The sequence below is a fragment of the Equus przewalskii genome, chromosome 30 (genome assembly GCF_037783145.1).
Source record: "Equus przewalskii isolate Varuska chromosome 30, EquPr2, whole genome shotgun sequence".
NCBI lineage: Eukaryota > Metazoa > Chordata > Mammalia > Perissodactyla > Equidae > Equus > Equus przewalskii.
The window spans coordinates 26,767,286-26,782,858 of record NC_091860.1 but is presented as its reverse complement, the minus strand read 5'-3'; the positions used below and the strand labels follow the sequence as shown (position 1 = coordinate 26,782,858).

Here is a 15,573-nt window from a genome sequence, read left to right as displayed (position 1 = left end):
AAGGTAACCCTGGAGGTTTGTTTCTTTTTAATCTAATAGGAGTAAATCTGGGATCTTTTCAGCCCTTCTCAGCATGGTGGCAAAAAGAAACAGAAGTACAGCATCGAAAAAAGAGAATTGAAGATACGTCGTCCATCCTGAAGTCTTGCAGGGGAGTAACAAAGGAGAATTCCACTTATACGACTCAGCAGAATGTCTTTAAATCCTCTTTCTCTGCATTATCACTTAAAAATTTCTTTCCACACAACATGGCAGTGTCGTTCATTCTCTAGTTTCACTTGCTGAAAACTCTGAAAATTCTTTCTTGAAATTCAGCAAACTAGCTTTTCTCCACCTTTCCTCTTGCACACATCTCTCCAGCTCTATTTCTCCCTTCTACTAGTGGCTCTGACTTTTTAACAGAAATTGCTTTATGATCTCAGCTCTACCTCACACCAACTCTCAGCTCGGTGGGTCTGGAAACGCAGGAGGCAAACACAGAATTTTCTTTAGACAGTGGGAAGGGAAATACTTTTCTATCTCTAATTTTTAAGTATTGGGATAATTCTGGATTTAGATGTCATTTTCTCTTCTGAGAGTGTTTAAAGTGTCTATGGACACTTTAAATATCTATACCTATGGAGTGGAGGAAAAATTTTAGATTTCTAACTTGGTCTTGGGAGATGGGGGTAAATGCTCAAAGCTTGGAAAGAGGGACTCTCAGGAGGCGAGTCCTACCATAGGCTCAGAGGTACATTGATGTGGCCTTGCCCTCTGGTTCTGGTATGTCCAGCACTTATTATTAATCCTGAAAGTCCCAAGGGCTCTGGCATGCAGAGAGTTAAACTGAGCTCTTCTGATGTGGAAAGTGTTCCACATCTTTTTTCAGATTTTTGCTATAAACGGTAATTTGAATGACACAGGCAGAATCCCACATGTTGCACTCCCTTCTCACAGCCCACCTCCGTCACTATCTCTGAAATACTATCAAGGTCCATCTTCCCATGGGATATTTGTAGATTTGTCACTTCCAGGAATTCCCTTCTCAACTGAGGTGCCATGCTCCTTGGGCGCTTTCGGCTTCTTCGGCTGACATTAGTCACCGTAACTGAGAGGCAGCTTCCTCTGGACTAGATCACCCAACAGGAGAAAGGTTGGTTAGGGTGAGGGACCCTAGGGCACTCTTCTCTTTTCACTGCTGTTTTGTTTTTTGTTTTCCCTCCCATGGATTGCTGGAGACTCAGTTTCTCCATCTCCCCCTGCTCGTGCTAGGTAGGGAAAGATTAGGCGTTTGCAGGCTACACAGCAGCAGATTTCGGGATTGAAATCAGCGTTTCTGTCCCCCAGGCGTCTGCTCTCTCCTTTCCAGTATTAGACCGTCAACCACTCGCCACTATTCCCAGAAGCACAGCTGTGGAGCTTCTGCTGCTAGGGTTTCAAACAACAGGTGCGAAACTTGGTGAAATGAGATACTCTCTTCCCTCCTATAAACGGCCCCATGGCACTGTGAGGAAGATAGGAGCAAGACATGCAGACCAGGGGTTCTTGACTGAATTTGGGGTCCTCACACCTCTTTATTTCCTTTCGCTGTATGCCCCCAACCCCACTCCCCCAGTATAAAGCTACCGCTTTCTTTTTTACCCTTTTGTGTTTAGAAGGGGAACAGAACTAACATGTTTTACGCTGAGATATGTCTATGTCCCTGGACTTAACCAGAAATACCCACACTGGAGGGCAGGCGGTCATTTGATCTGGGAGAATGACGTCTCAGTGGGACTCTCTACAACCTGGCAGACTGGCTTAAGTTGTGCACGGTGTGCTTCACACATGAATGTGCGTACAAGTCGCCTGGGGGTCTTGTTAAAAGGCACATTCGGATTCGATGGGGCGAGTGTGGAGGCTAAGAGGATTTCTAACAAGCTCCCAGATGTCACTGGAGCTGCAGCCACACTGCTGGCGGTGACCGCCCACCCTCCCTCTCTCTCTGCCCCTTTCCTGAGGACCCGCCTCCCCGACTGTGGACAGCAGCCCGTGAACCTTCTTACAGAGCACTTCGCTCCCAGCACTTCCCTCCCCTGGCTGAGAGGATGCAGTGAAAACTTCCTTGGCTGGGGGAAACGTGGGTGGGTGAAAAACAGTTGTGGGCTAGGTGACTTTTTTTCTTTTCTGATGTTGTTTGAAGTGAGAGAGAGCTCATCTGGCCCTGGTGGCCCATGTGAGCAACATGAAAGATAAGGAAAAGGAAGGGGCTTCAAAAGGATGTGGACAGAGTCTGAGCTAAGATTCTTTGCTCTGTGGGTGAATCAAGGTCAGGTCATGTTTACCCACAGCCCAGCCAGCTCTGAGTAGACGGCTTCATCTTTGTGCCTCTCCTCTCCTCTGTCTATACAATAGAGATTGGGGATGAACATTAGGATAACTCACTAAGCACAGAAAATTCTGGATGATGGCTTAGTAAGCTTTCCACAAGGGCCACAGGAGTACATCAAGAGCTTGATAAAGAAACGATCTGCTGGCCGGCCCGATGGGATAGTAGTTAAGTTTGCGTGCTCCGCTTTGGCAGCCCAAGGTTCGTGGGTTTGGATCCTGGGCGTGGACATATGCACTGCTCATCAAGCCATACTGTGGTGGTGTCCCACATACAAAATAGAGGAAGATTGACACAGATGCCAGCTCAGGGACAATCTTCCTCACCAAAAGAAAAAAAAAAAAGAAATTTAAGAAAAAGAAAACCAATCTGGTACTTGACCTAAAGCCAATCATCTAGGTCAGATCTAAGAAGAACCGCAAAGGTAAACCTAATGTCAGAGACAGTCTCTAACCCCCTTGAGAAACCCAACCAGTAGTTTGGGCCTTATGGAAAGTAAGTGTTGCTGGTGTAAAACAAAATACCATAAGACATGTTGAATATTCCTCTTACTAGGATCCCAGAATCTGAGAGCTGGGAGAGACCCTAAAGGTCATTTAGGTTAAGCTCCACGTTTTGTAGATAAGGAACCTGAGGCTGTGTGTCATTCCCTGAGTTGTGGCAAGCCTGGGTGTAGAATGGGACCTCTGATTCCTAGTCCAGTGCTTTCCCACCACGTAGAATCATAATCTTCGGGAAGCAATGTGCTTTTCACCCGGTTGTAGGAAGGTCTGTCTCGCTGAGGGGTGGAGCTCTGTCTAAACGATCTGGGTCACTGGGAAGTTGTTTTGGAAACATTGCGGTGAATTCAGATCAGTATCTTTGAAGAAACCAGAGAGCCCAGCTCCTCCATTTGGAGCTTTTCATATAATAGTAACCGTGATATCTGAGCCCTGCCTGTGTACTACTCCTTTGTATAGATTACCTTTAATCTATACAACCCCAAAAGGGAGACACTGTCATCCCCACTTTATACAGCAGGAGACTGAGGTTCAGAGAAATTCAGTTAATGTCCCGAACCACACAGCTCAAGGTGGTGACACAGGAGTCACAAGAAAGCCTACCAGTGCTGCTCTTGTTTCTGACTTTTAAAAAAATCTCACTTTTACTTTCAGGAAATTCTTCCAAATTTAACTGCATCTGGAAGACACAAGGATGAAGAGGACAGAAGTGTGGAGAAAAGGTTTGCACTGACCCCAGGGCACCATAAAAGCTCAGAGGGGATGCAGTTGGTTTTCTGCAGGAGTGAGATTCAAAATACTTTATTTTTTCTTTTTTGCCGGGAAAGATTCTCCCTGAACTAATATCTGTTGCCAATCTTCGTCTTTTTTTTCCCTCCCCAAAGCCCCAGTGCATAGTTGTATACTCCAGTTATAAGTCCTTCTAGTTCTATGTGAGCTGCCACCACTGCATGTCAACTGACAGATGAGTGGTGTGGTTCCATGTCCGGGAACTGAACCCAGGCCACCTAAGTGGAGCATGCAGAACTTAACCGCTAGGCCACCAGGGCTGGCCCAGAAAAATCTTTAAGTATTGGGAAGTAGTCAAGTTCATAGTGACAATACAAGTTTTCCCAAATTCTAACTTTGCTCAAATCTGATCATTTAATCAAAATTTATCCTTTGCCATTTTCAAACCTCAAAATTCATCACAATAAATACTACGAGTTGTTTTCCTTGAAGTGACAGCCTTACTGCTCAATTTCAAGAAATACTTGCAGACTCTATACGTTGACAACTTCTGTACTAGGGTGTACCAGATGAATATTAGTCATGCTCCTCAGCTTCTAGAATGTTACATCCTTCTGCATTTTTGAGAAATGGCATAAGACTAGAACTACTTTCAAGATTCGGGTATGGCAGATGGTTAAAAAAAATCTGTTATGTTGTATTATGTGTTTGGTTCAGTTAACTTGTCTAAAATCTATGTGGATTTTATATAAATATAACTCTGGCCCTTTTAAAGAGATCTGTGCTCCCTGACACATTAGCAAATTAGCATGAATTCCCGGCTCCCTCCTGCAAACCCACCCTGGGGTGTCACTGGAGCGAAAGGGCTGTTTAGAGATCTGAGAAACTAGCAGAAACGTGATGGAAGGTGGTTGAGTCTTTCTTTCTGTCTGTCTTTGTGTGTCAAGAGATGAGGCAGCCAAGGTTGAGGGGCATGAGAAACCATGCTTCAGGGGGCAGAGTTTTTTATTGTGTCCTCGTCTCTGCCTTTTGCTTTCTTCTCTGTCACCTTCTGTAAGGCAGGAAATCAGCAGCCAGCCCAGCACCAGCAGCGGGGAATGAACTTACCCCCGGGCATGGCTGTGTGGAAAGAGGGACAGGGACAGACACAGGGGACTGGCTGGTCCCTGAGTGTTCTCTCCGCCCACTACTCTCCTCTTTGCTTCTGAGGCTAGGTGATTACCATGCGGAGGGACAGCTCTTGGAGAAGAGCAGTACCCTTCTCTTCAGAGAGGTTGCTGGAAGGTGAGGGGGATGGTGTGGCCAACCAAGGAGGAGGAGGCACAGATTGTAACAACAGACCCCTCTGGCCAGAAGAATGTCCTGCCCCTCCCAATCCCAAACTCAGCTGGCCACATCTGGGGCCCAGCCTTTCCCCCTTCTCCTAGGACGTTTGGGTTGATAACCCCAGGAAGAATGATCTCAAAGGGGAAAATAACAAAACAAATGAGGGATGCTGCCATTAGAAAAAAAAGAACAACAGACTGAAAAACCTACACCTGCCAAAGCAGAATCAATAGATCAGAAAAAACAAGAATTTTTAATAGGCTTTGTTGTCCTAAAAGGGATGAGGGAGAGTATGGAAAACACGAGGCAGAAACAAGAAAACCTAGAGATTGGTTAAAATAGCTGAAATAAGGACTCCACAGATGGACTGAACAGGAATATAGCCAGAAACATGAATTAGGAATTTGGCAGACCAGATTGAGAAACTTCCAAAATGCATCAGGGAGGGGTAATGACCAATCAGGTGATAGAGACTAGAATCAGATGGGTCAACATCTCCGGATTTGTAAACTTAGCCTGGGTTGGTCAATTTTTGTTTTATATATTTTGAAGCCATGTTATTGGGTGCATACAAGTGTATATCCTCCTAGTGAACTGAACTTTTATCAATATTAACTGATCTTTGGATTTCTATTAATTTTTTTTAATCACAGAGTTTGGTCCATTTACATTGATTACAAGTAATGCATTTGGATTGATTTCTACCAGCTTATTTTGTTATAATGAAGTATTTCAGAAAGAAAGGTAATGAACCCAGCAAATAAGTATGAGTTACAAGAAGACATGCTAAAGAATGGTAAAGGAAAATTTGTGAGTAAGTCTAAACCAACATTGACTGTACAAAATAGTCAAGATGTCCATTTTGTAGGGTTAAAAGATATCAAGATAAAACTAAAATCCTGGAAGTCAGGAAGGTGAGTGGAGTTGAAGCATTCTGACATTATTTGTTATTCGAGAGGAAGGTTATGATATTGATTAAATTTGGGCTTTGTAAAATCCGGGTTTGTGCTAAAAATTTGGAAAGTGATATTTAAAATGACAGGGTAAGGTGAATACCTTACAAACTAGTAAAGAAAAAAGAATGGAATTGAATAAAACTTCCTTAAGTTAAAAGAAGGGTGAAAAAAATGCACAGAAAGAGAAGAGCAAAAATAAAGAAAATAGGATAGTAGGAATCAACTTAAGTATAGGAACAATGAGAACCCATGTAAATGGACTGACTCTGCAGTTAAAGAAAAAGGAATTAAAAAAAAATAAAGTTGTATGATGTTTATAAGAGACATGCTTAAAGCATAAGAGCTCTGAAAGTTTGAAATTAAAAGAATGGGCAATTACAACCCAAAAGAAAACTATGTTAATTAATATCAGATTTCAAGGCAAAAGCATTAGTAGACCCATTCACAACAACATGGATTGACCTTGAGGGTATTATGTTAAGTGAAATAAGCCAGACAGAGAAAGACGAACTCTGTATGACTCCACTCATAGGTGGAAGTTAACATCTAGAAAACGAGAACTGATCAGTGGTTACCAGGGGAAAAGGGGGGTAGGGGGAGGGCACAAAGGGTGAAGTGGTGTACCTACAACATGACTAACAATAATGTACAACTGAAATTTCACAAGGTTGTAAACTATCATAATCTTAATTAAAAAAAAAATTAGTAGAAATCTTGTATGCACCCGATAACATAGCTTCAAAATATACAAAGCAAATATTGACAGAACAGGGATAAATTTACAAATCTACCATCATAATGAGAGGTTTTAACAAAGCCTTTCCTTGTGATTGATAGATCAAGCAGTTGAAAAAATCAGTAAAAATAAACAAAAATTGATAAACATAGTTACCCAAGTTGATATAATGGGCAACTACAGAAAACTACTCCAACAACAGTGGAATCCACTTTTTTTTCAAGCACATGTGGGACAGTTACATGGTAGTAGAGGAGTGAAAGGCAACCTAGGGACATAAGAGAGGGTGTTTATGGGGAAAATGGAAGTCTAGAGAAAGAATAAAGATAAGGAAATAACAATAAAAGAGACATGTCGTATAGACCCCTGAAGGTAGTGCACTATGAACAGATTATAATGATTAACTCAACTCTTGATCTAAATGTAAAATGAATGAATGAATAAGTAAATAAATAAAATGAAAACCAAAACAAAGGTTTAATATACAATCAACAGGTCTCCAGAGCATAATAGGAGCAGATCGAAAAACAGGGAGAGAGATTCTATGCTAGCATCAAAGGATGATTGTCTCTACTGATTTGCTCCAGCTCCGAAAAAGAAAGACTTCCTCAAGGGACCTTTTCCTAGGAGAAGCCATACCCAGAGATTGTGATAGAAAAATGGGAAGAGAGGGAAATTTTTTCCCCCAGGAGTGAATTGCTTCTGGTTATTTAAAAAATAAACACAAGTCGCTTTGAAACCCAGGAAAGAGGTGACAAATAGCATTCGGTTCCTGATAGATTTATGACGGTTTCACGCTTCAAAGGGTGTTATTGACAAGACTCAACTGCTTTCAACTGATGGAGAGCTGTATAGAGGAGTCGATCATAGGCAGCACCTACCATGTGTCGACCCCTTGCTAAGGCCTGAGGATCAGAGAGAACAACAAAGATGGGCCCCTTCACTCACGGAACTTACATTCTAGACAGATATTATATTAAAACAGATATTAAATAAATACTACAAATAGGCAAATAGCTACAAAGATGTAGTATGAGCTACTAGCAGAGCATATTTATATTTGACTTCTTTCCCTTTTGCTATATTTTATAATGACATTCTATTTATGACCAATAATATGAATTAATTTTGATCCCTTATGGACTATTCAGCCAATGACTGTTTTTCTAAGTACTTATGACTCGAAAGGGTAACTAAAACAAAGTCGTGGTCCCTGCCCCCAAGGTCCATATAATTTAGTAAAGGAGATAGGACAGTATGCGATTTTAATGCAAAGCAGAAAATGATAACCTGCAGGAAGAAAAGAACCAATGTGGAGTGATGCTGGTTCCCAGAAGGAAGAAATTACTGGCGTTTGGTAGGTAGGAGGGTGGGAAGAGTATTAGGGAAATGGCGACCCTGGGTTTCAACAGTCTGGAAGGACAGGAAGCCTTTTCCCGGGCACAGACTTGTAGAGAGGAGAAAGGGAACAGCGTGAGAGAGGCAAGGTGGCGTACTGGGGAAATACCGAGAATGTATGAGGATCTGAGAGCATACTCATTCAGTCCAGGCCAGCACTGGGTCTCAGGGTACTTAGAAGAGAAAGCTTAAAGCTGATCAGGACAAAATCATGGAGGAATCCGTGTGAACTTCATTGGTGTGGCAACAAGGAGCCATTTGCAGGTTTATGACTGTGGATGCTATACTCAGCCCCATTCTTTAGGACGAGCAGTTTTTGGCAGTAGTGTACAGATGGCTAGCTGAGGGCGGCAGCCGGACAGACAGTGATGGGAGGCAGGGTGACCAATTAGGCTAGTGCTTCTCAAATGTTAGTGTGCACATGAGTCACGTGGGGAATTTATTAAAATAAGAATTCTGATCCAGCGGGTCTGGGCTGGGGCCCAAGAATATGCATTTCTCCCAGAGGGTGCTGATGCTGTTCCTATCACACTTGGAGGGGTAAGGAATTAGGAGATCGTTACAATAGGCTGAGTGAGGGCTAGGAGGAGCCTTTGGAATGGCAAAGAGCAGAGTGGATGGGTAGATTGGAGAGAGGGGAGAAAGGAGGATGGATGTGACTGGACAACTACTTGCAGATGGGGACCAAAGGAAGAAGAGGACCAGGAGATGACACGGAGGGGTCCAGCTGGGGTGAAGAGAATTGCTGGTGCAGTCAATAGAAATGCATGTTGGTGAGGTAAGAAATGTGACCATCTTTAAAGAAGAGAAAATGTTGTCCTCATTTTAAAATGTCAGGTATTTAGCGTGATGACCTTGGACTGAGAGCTTGTTGGCTGATTTGGGTCTACCACCTTAATGTTGGGAGGAAGCAAGTCAGCTCTGGGTGTCAGAGACCTGGGTCTTCTTCCTGCTCCATCACTGGCTCTCTGTGGTCCCTCCTGGCCTCGAATGCTCTGTCTGTAGGATGGAGTAGGAAGAATTCCTCCCCGACCCCTGGTCAAATTTCACCATGCCTGAAGCTCATCTACCCCCTGGAGGAAATCCCTGAGGGAGGCTAGAAGGAGGACGTTGGAACCAGGGGCTGTCTTTGATAGTTGGGTGAAGTTTATGAGAGTTTGGGGATCCTTAGATTGGGATTTACCAGCTTGAAAACTGTAATATTATCTTCTGGCACGCAGACTTTTTTAAAGTTTACCGGAGATTTGTCATGACATTCCTTTGACAGGAATTACAGTCTCACACACAGACAGGCCAGGAGTCTGGACAGCTTGTGCAAAGTTACAGAATAATCAAAAGATGAGACACTACTTCTGCATTCCTGCTAACACCCTAGGCCTGAGTGATACCGAGAAGCGGGCCAGGTGCGCTTCTTGCGTCACTGCCCTTCCTCACTCTCTCTTCGTTCTCTCTTGTTTCTGAGCTTCCTCAACTTTCATTTCCGCATCTCACAATTTCCCCATCTTCACTTATCTTTCTTTCTTCTTCTGTCTCTCCACATCAAACACATTCCTGATCTCTCTGAGGCTGACCCCTGTGCCTTGGACCACTTCCTCTCGACTGCCTCTGGAGCTGTGCCCAGCCACTGTCCCTTCTCTAGCATCCCCACTCTCACCCAAATCTCCTCAGCCCGTAAGCATCCCAGGGACTTGCAGTTCCCCCCACAATCGATCCTTATTCCTTTCCCTCGTAATTCAGTATCTCACAGGAGTAGCTCGCCTCCTTGTTTCTCTTTCCTCCACTCTCACTCCTTCCATAACCGTTCAGTGTGTCTTCTGCTTCCACTAGAACTATTTTTTTTTTCAGAGTGCACCAAGAAGCAACTAGTTGCCACATTCAATGGCTCTCTTTCTCCTCCAAGTTTGTTTGGCATCTGGTCCCTTTAACTCTTCCTTCTTGAAATCTCACTTTTGGTATCGTAAGACTTCGTGGTCCCCTGGTACCTCATCTCTTTGGCTTTCTTTCTCTGAATGCTCACTTTGCTCTTGCTTTATAAATCCCCTCACCCAAGTTTCCCTATTATTGACATTTTGTGTTAGAATGGTACATTTGCCACAACTAATGAACCAATCTAGATACATCACTATTAACCAAAGTTTACGCTTTACTGATATTTGCTCAGTTTTCCCCTAATGTCCTTTTTCGGTTCCAGGATCCCATTCCAGGTTCCCAATTACATTTAGTTATCACATCTCCTTAGGCTCCTCTTGGCTGTGAAGAAGACGATGGGATAGTTTCTCGCTTTCCTTGTTTTTGATGACCTTGACAGTTTTGAGGAGTGCTGGTCAGGCATTTTGTAGGATGCCCTGCTGCTGGCATTTGTCTGCTGTTCTTCTCTGGGATTAGGAGGACTGTAGCTTTCATAGCAGTCTCAGAGGAGTCCGTGACCAGAAAAGTGTAAGAAGGGTTCAGTGCAGGGGTTTTCCAATGACCTAACCTTGGCTCTCGTCATTCTGTTCTCTCTCAGAAGTTCATCGCTTCAATTCTCCCCTCTACGCTGATGACTTCCAAATGATAAAAGAAATCTAACATTTACTGAGTTCTTACCAAGTTCCAAGAGCTGTTCTAAGGCCTTTACACAAATTAACTAATTTAATTCTGACAATTACACTTGAAGTAAATGGTATATTTATTACTGTCATTTTACAAATGAGATATTGAGGCACAGAGAGGTTTGATAAATTGCTGGAGGTCACCCAGCGAGATCACACAGCTGGAGGACCCACAGTAATGGGGAGCCGGGAGTATTACCTAGCTTCAGAATCCGTGCTCTTAACAAGGATGCCGTGATGCCTCTTCCAGATCCGTATCATATAAAATTGGTGAAATCTGAATAAGATCAATGGCGATGTCAATTTCCTGGTTGTGATACGGTGCTATCGTCACGGGAGAAACTGAATGAAGGATGTATCGGATCTCTCTGTATTATTATTTACAACTGCACGTGAATGAATCCACAGTTATCTCAAAAAGTTAAAAACAAATACGAATAGACAATCCTCTGTTCCTCTTCTTGTCCTTCTTTCTCTTAATGACCCTCACATTCCCGTTGTCTGTGTCACCCAAGCTTGACACTTCAGCATCCTCTTTAAATTCCACCCCTTCTCTGCCATCATATCCAGTCACTACCCAGGAGTCATAATTTCCACCTCTGCAATACTCTTGCATGTCTCCTCTCATCTCCACTGACGTCCCCCCTCTCCCACAGCGCTCCTAACTGCTCACCCGCCACAGCAATAGCATCTTATCAGTTCTCTCTGCCTCCCATGCCTCCACGCCTCCCATATGTCTTTAAAATATTGTCAGATCGAGCATCCTAAAGCACAGAACTGATTGCGCTAGTGGCCTAGAGGCGAGGTCTAAAGTGCTCACCACCTCGGTGATTAATCTCTGGCTATGACAACAACAACAAGCCTCCCTTCTTTTTCTTCTGACCCAGGAAGTGGGTTTGTTGATCACGGACTAAGTTTTTGTTGGGAGGTCTTGACAGCATTTCATTGCTTTACTTTGGGGATCGAGTCTGCCAATCAAACAGCAGATGGCTGATTCCTTAGGGCCAATAACTAGCGTGTGACCTTAGGAGCTGCTTGGATACTCCAAGTCATTGCCTTTGCCAGGCTGATGGGTCCTCTGGGTCTCCTGACATGGTGCCCACTGATGGGGAACCCCGTCCTGCCCATGAGCCAGGTAGGGAGGAAGGCTGCTCTTGACTGGACCACGTTTGAAGGGTGAATAAGGGTTCACCAGGCAGGTTCAGCACAATAGGTCACCCTGGCAGAGGGAATATCTCATTCAGAAGACTAGAAGTAGAATGTTTTGCTGGAGCATGAATTACAAGAGTACGAATAACAGAAATATATCGGTGGAAATAACGTAAGCGAAAGGATCTTGAAATCTGTAAAACGCCCCAGAAGTCCTGACTGTTGCTATTATTACCCCTCAAGCAGTGTTGTTTTTAGGACCAAATGATAAAATACGTAAGGTTACTTTGTGAGCCGGAAAAAAAAAATATTTAAAATGTTAATTACTTAAAGCTTGGTTGTGTCAGGACAAGGAAATAGAGTTTCTTTCGAATTCATCTTCTAAGAACTATTTATGAGACTTCTATATTAGTTTCCTGTCCCTCTCCTATATTCACATGAGCAGTTTATAACGGATTTCAAATCTATTAAAATAGGGTCAATTTCCTGACCACTGCCAACTAGATCACCAAGGTTTAGTTTGAATACTTCCAGTCGTTTTTGGTTGTGGTTGGCTCCCCCAAGTCCCCTATTATTTATTTAAACTATTTCATCAACACGGGCAGTAGTAGGCGCTGAATAAATGCTTGGGCGTAATGGCATTGGCTTTGGTAATATTGTCAGTTAATTCATTTGTTCAAACAAATATCCGTCTTCGTTCAGCAAGCATAGATGCTGAGGGGAGTGCGGCAGAAGTAAAGTTTGGCGTCACGGGGCTGGGGGCTGGGAGGACAGGGTTGATGGGAGTTAGTGTGATCAGAGAAAAGACACCCGATTCCTTGGGGGAACAAGATGGGAAGCCGTGTGCTGAGGCAGATCGCAGCGCAGCGGGGCACCTTCTGCAGTAATTAGCAGCAGTCATCTGTGAGTTATGTGTGTTATCTGACCCAGTTTCTGAGGCCTGGCTGGGTCCGGCGGGCCGAACAGTCAGAGTTCCCACAACCCAAGAATGAGTGACTCGGGGTTAAGACCCTTTTGGAGAACAACTTGTGCCTTACTCAACACTTGTTACCAAGAAGAAAAGGGGGTGGGGTGGGGTGTGAATCTAGCTATTTTCTCTTTACCTTGGAAGGGAAAAAGGAGACAGGGAACCAAAAACATCCCTTCCAGCAGCTGTCTCTAAATTGAAACTGCCGTGTTTCAGGATCTCAAACGTGTCTGCCAATGAAATGTTGGGGACTGGTAATTTTCTGTCCCTGGGAGCCTTCTCTGTTGATCACAAGCTTCTGTACGTGAAAGAGTTAACCGCAAGTTTACCACAGAATGTCAACCTCATGAAAATTAAAGGGTTATCAGATAAGAAAAACAAGGGGGTAGAAATACACTCTTGTTCTTTCTCTGAAATCTAAAAGCAATTTTCCCTCAAATGTTTGAAACCTATTTCTTGGGACGGAATAATAGTTTTAGTAGAAATATGCCACATCGGTGACTCCCACCCACAGTCTTCTGCAAGGAGAGTCTTCTGCAAAATTAGACCATAGAGTTGAGGAGATTTTCAACTGGATAGCAACGGAATTTCCACTGAGATTTTAAAGAGTACAAAACAAGTAAGTGTGATGCCGGGTAGAAACTGAAGACCAGAAGGGAAAGTTAAGACCAGGAAGGAAACTTAAGAGAGACACAAAAAGGATAAAGTTATGTGAAATGATAGACACTTTGGGAACAAAGTGTTTCTCCTCAGAACTGTAGCCCAGTCTTAGTGACAGGCAAGGGGTGGCTACAATGACACGGGCCCTAATTGTGTCAGGTACACCAAATCCACATGACAGACCCCGAGTCAGATGTTGCCAGCAACCACCCACTCCTGCCATCTCCACACCCATCTCATGGGACTGCCTCTTGACCTCCTCACTCTGAGGCAATCTTCCTTCTTGCTTTCAAGAATCACACCCGGTTTTACACAAGACACAAGCGCATACTGTTGGGACTGAGTTTGTTTGCCCCCGCTCCATATTCACGTGTGGAAACCCTTCTGCCCAATGTGATGGTGTTAAAAGAGGGGGCATTTAGGATCTGATGAGAGTGGGCCTTCAGGAATGGGATTCATGCTCTTATAAGAGTCATCAGAGAGCTCACTTCCTCTCTCTGCTCACCACCACGTAAGGACACGACGAGAAGGCCGCCATCTGCAATCTTGAAGCAGGTCCCCACGTGAACCCCACCCTACTGGCCCCCTGATCTCAGACTCCCAGCCTCCAGAACTCTGAGACATACAGTTATGTCGTTAACAAGCCACTCAGTCTATGCTATTCTGTTAGAGCAGCCCGAAGGGACTAAGACATATGACAGGGATCAAACCCTTTCACGGAGAAGGACAATCCGAGCATGGAAATGGAGGCCACCAACCAACTGAAGGACAAGCACTGATTTACAGGCTTTGGGGACAGCCCTGGTCTACCTGTCTACTCTGACTCGCGTGTGTCAGGTTCACTATAGACAAACAACAGCCTGAAAGTATTCTCCCAATCCACCCGTTGACGGGTGCCACCCTATCGATGGGAAAAGGATAAGGACATTTCAGCATGGGCAGGATGATGGGATTGGCAACACTGGGGAGGGAAGAGGCTGTGTTAAGATTGTCGATTAGACTGTACCAACAGCCCTCGCCTGGCCTCCAGGGACTGGCCTCAGAAGGGCAAACTCAACTTAAAGGCTTTTGTTGCGTTCAGTCTGTGGACTCAGAGTGAGCAACTCTCCCTCAGCCAGCGCTGAACGGAATAGCCTTCCATCATCCCCGGAGCTCCCCTTAAAGTATGGGCTCTACAATTGGCAAAAACATCCAAAACCAAGAGCGACAAATGTTGGAGAGGTTGTGGAGAAAAAGGAACCCTCATACACTGTTGGTGGGAATGCAAACTAGTGCAGCCACTATGGAAAACAGTATGGAGATTTCTCAAAAAGTTAAAAATAGAAATACCCTATGACCCAGCCATCCCATTACTGGGTATCTATCCTAAGAACCTGAAATCAGAAATCCCAAGAGTCCCTTGCACCCCTATGTTCATCGCAGCATTATTTACAATAGCCAAGACGTGGAACCAACCTACGTGCCCAGAAACTGATGATTGGATAAAGAAGATATGGTGTATATACACAATGGAATACTACTCAGCCATAAAAAAAGACAAAATTGGCCCATTCGCAGCAACGTGGATGGACCTCGAGGGTATTATGTTAAGCGAAATAAGCCAGTCAGAGAAAGACGCACTCTATATGACTCCACTCATAGGTGGAAGTTAACATATTGACAAGGAGATCTGATCGGTGGTTACCAGGGAAAAGGGGGGGGTGGGGGGAGGGCACAAAGGGGCAAGAGGTGTACCCACAACATGACTAACAAAAATGTACAACTGAAATCTCACAAGGTTGTAATCTATCATAACATTAATAAAAAAATAATAAATAAATAAATAAATAAAAAGTATGGGCTCTACACCACTCCTGCCTTGCATAAATTCTTAGTAACACACGAAATCACGGGCTCTGATCATTTCAGCAAGCGAGTGCTGTTCTTTTCAACAGGCACCTCAAAGTCAGTAGGTGTGACCACGGGCAATGATCCTGCGACGAGCATCACTCCTGGGCTTCTCAGAGAATTTACGTCCATGGTGGCTGCATTTTCCAAGGACATAGGAACTTAAGATCTGTTACCGTGATTCCCTGGGAATAGCTTTGTGCTAAGAAGCAACAAATGGGACACATCAAGGATGTGGTAATTATAGCATGAACTAGATATACTTCCTTCCTTGGCTTGAACCAAAACCTTCAGTCCTGTTTATGAACAGACCGGATGCATTTGGGG

The 15,573-nt window shown here is 44.0% G+C and overlaps 1 protein-coding gene and 1 long non-coding RNA gene across 3 annotated transcripts in view; one reads left to right on the top strand and one right to left on the bottom strand.

Moving 5' to 3' along the window:
• The window catches only part of IL2RA (interleukin 2 receptor subunit alpha), an 80,171-nt gene that overhangs the window by 22,516 nt on the left and 42,082 nt on the right, over positions 1–15,573 (bottom strand). The gene's annotated exons all lie outside the window — the stretch shown is intronic.
• Positions 1–15,573, top strand: part of LOC103548895 (uncharacterized) — a 34,886-nt gene that overhangs the window by 8,254 nt on the left and 11,059 nt on the right. For both annotated transcript variants that reach the window (XR_011535153.1, XR_011535154.1), the window contains exons 2-4: positions 63–1,132; positions 3,502–3,569; positions 8,670–8,770. This is a non-coding gene — a long non-coding RNA (uncharacterized lncRNA). The remainder of the gene's footprint in view (positions 1–62; positions 1,133–3,501; positions 3,570–8,669; positions 8,771–15,573) is intronic.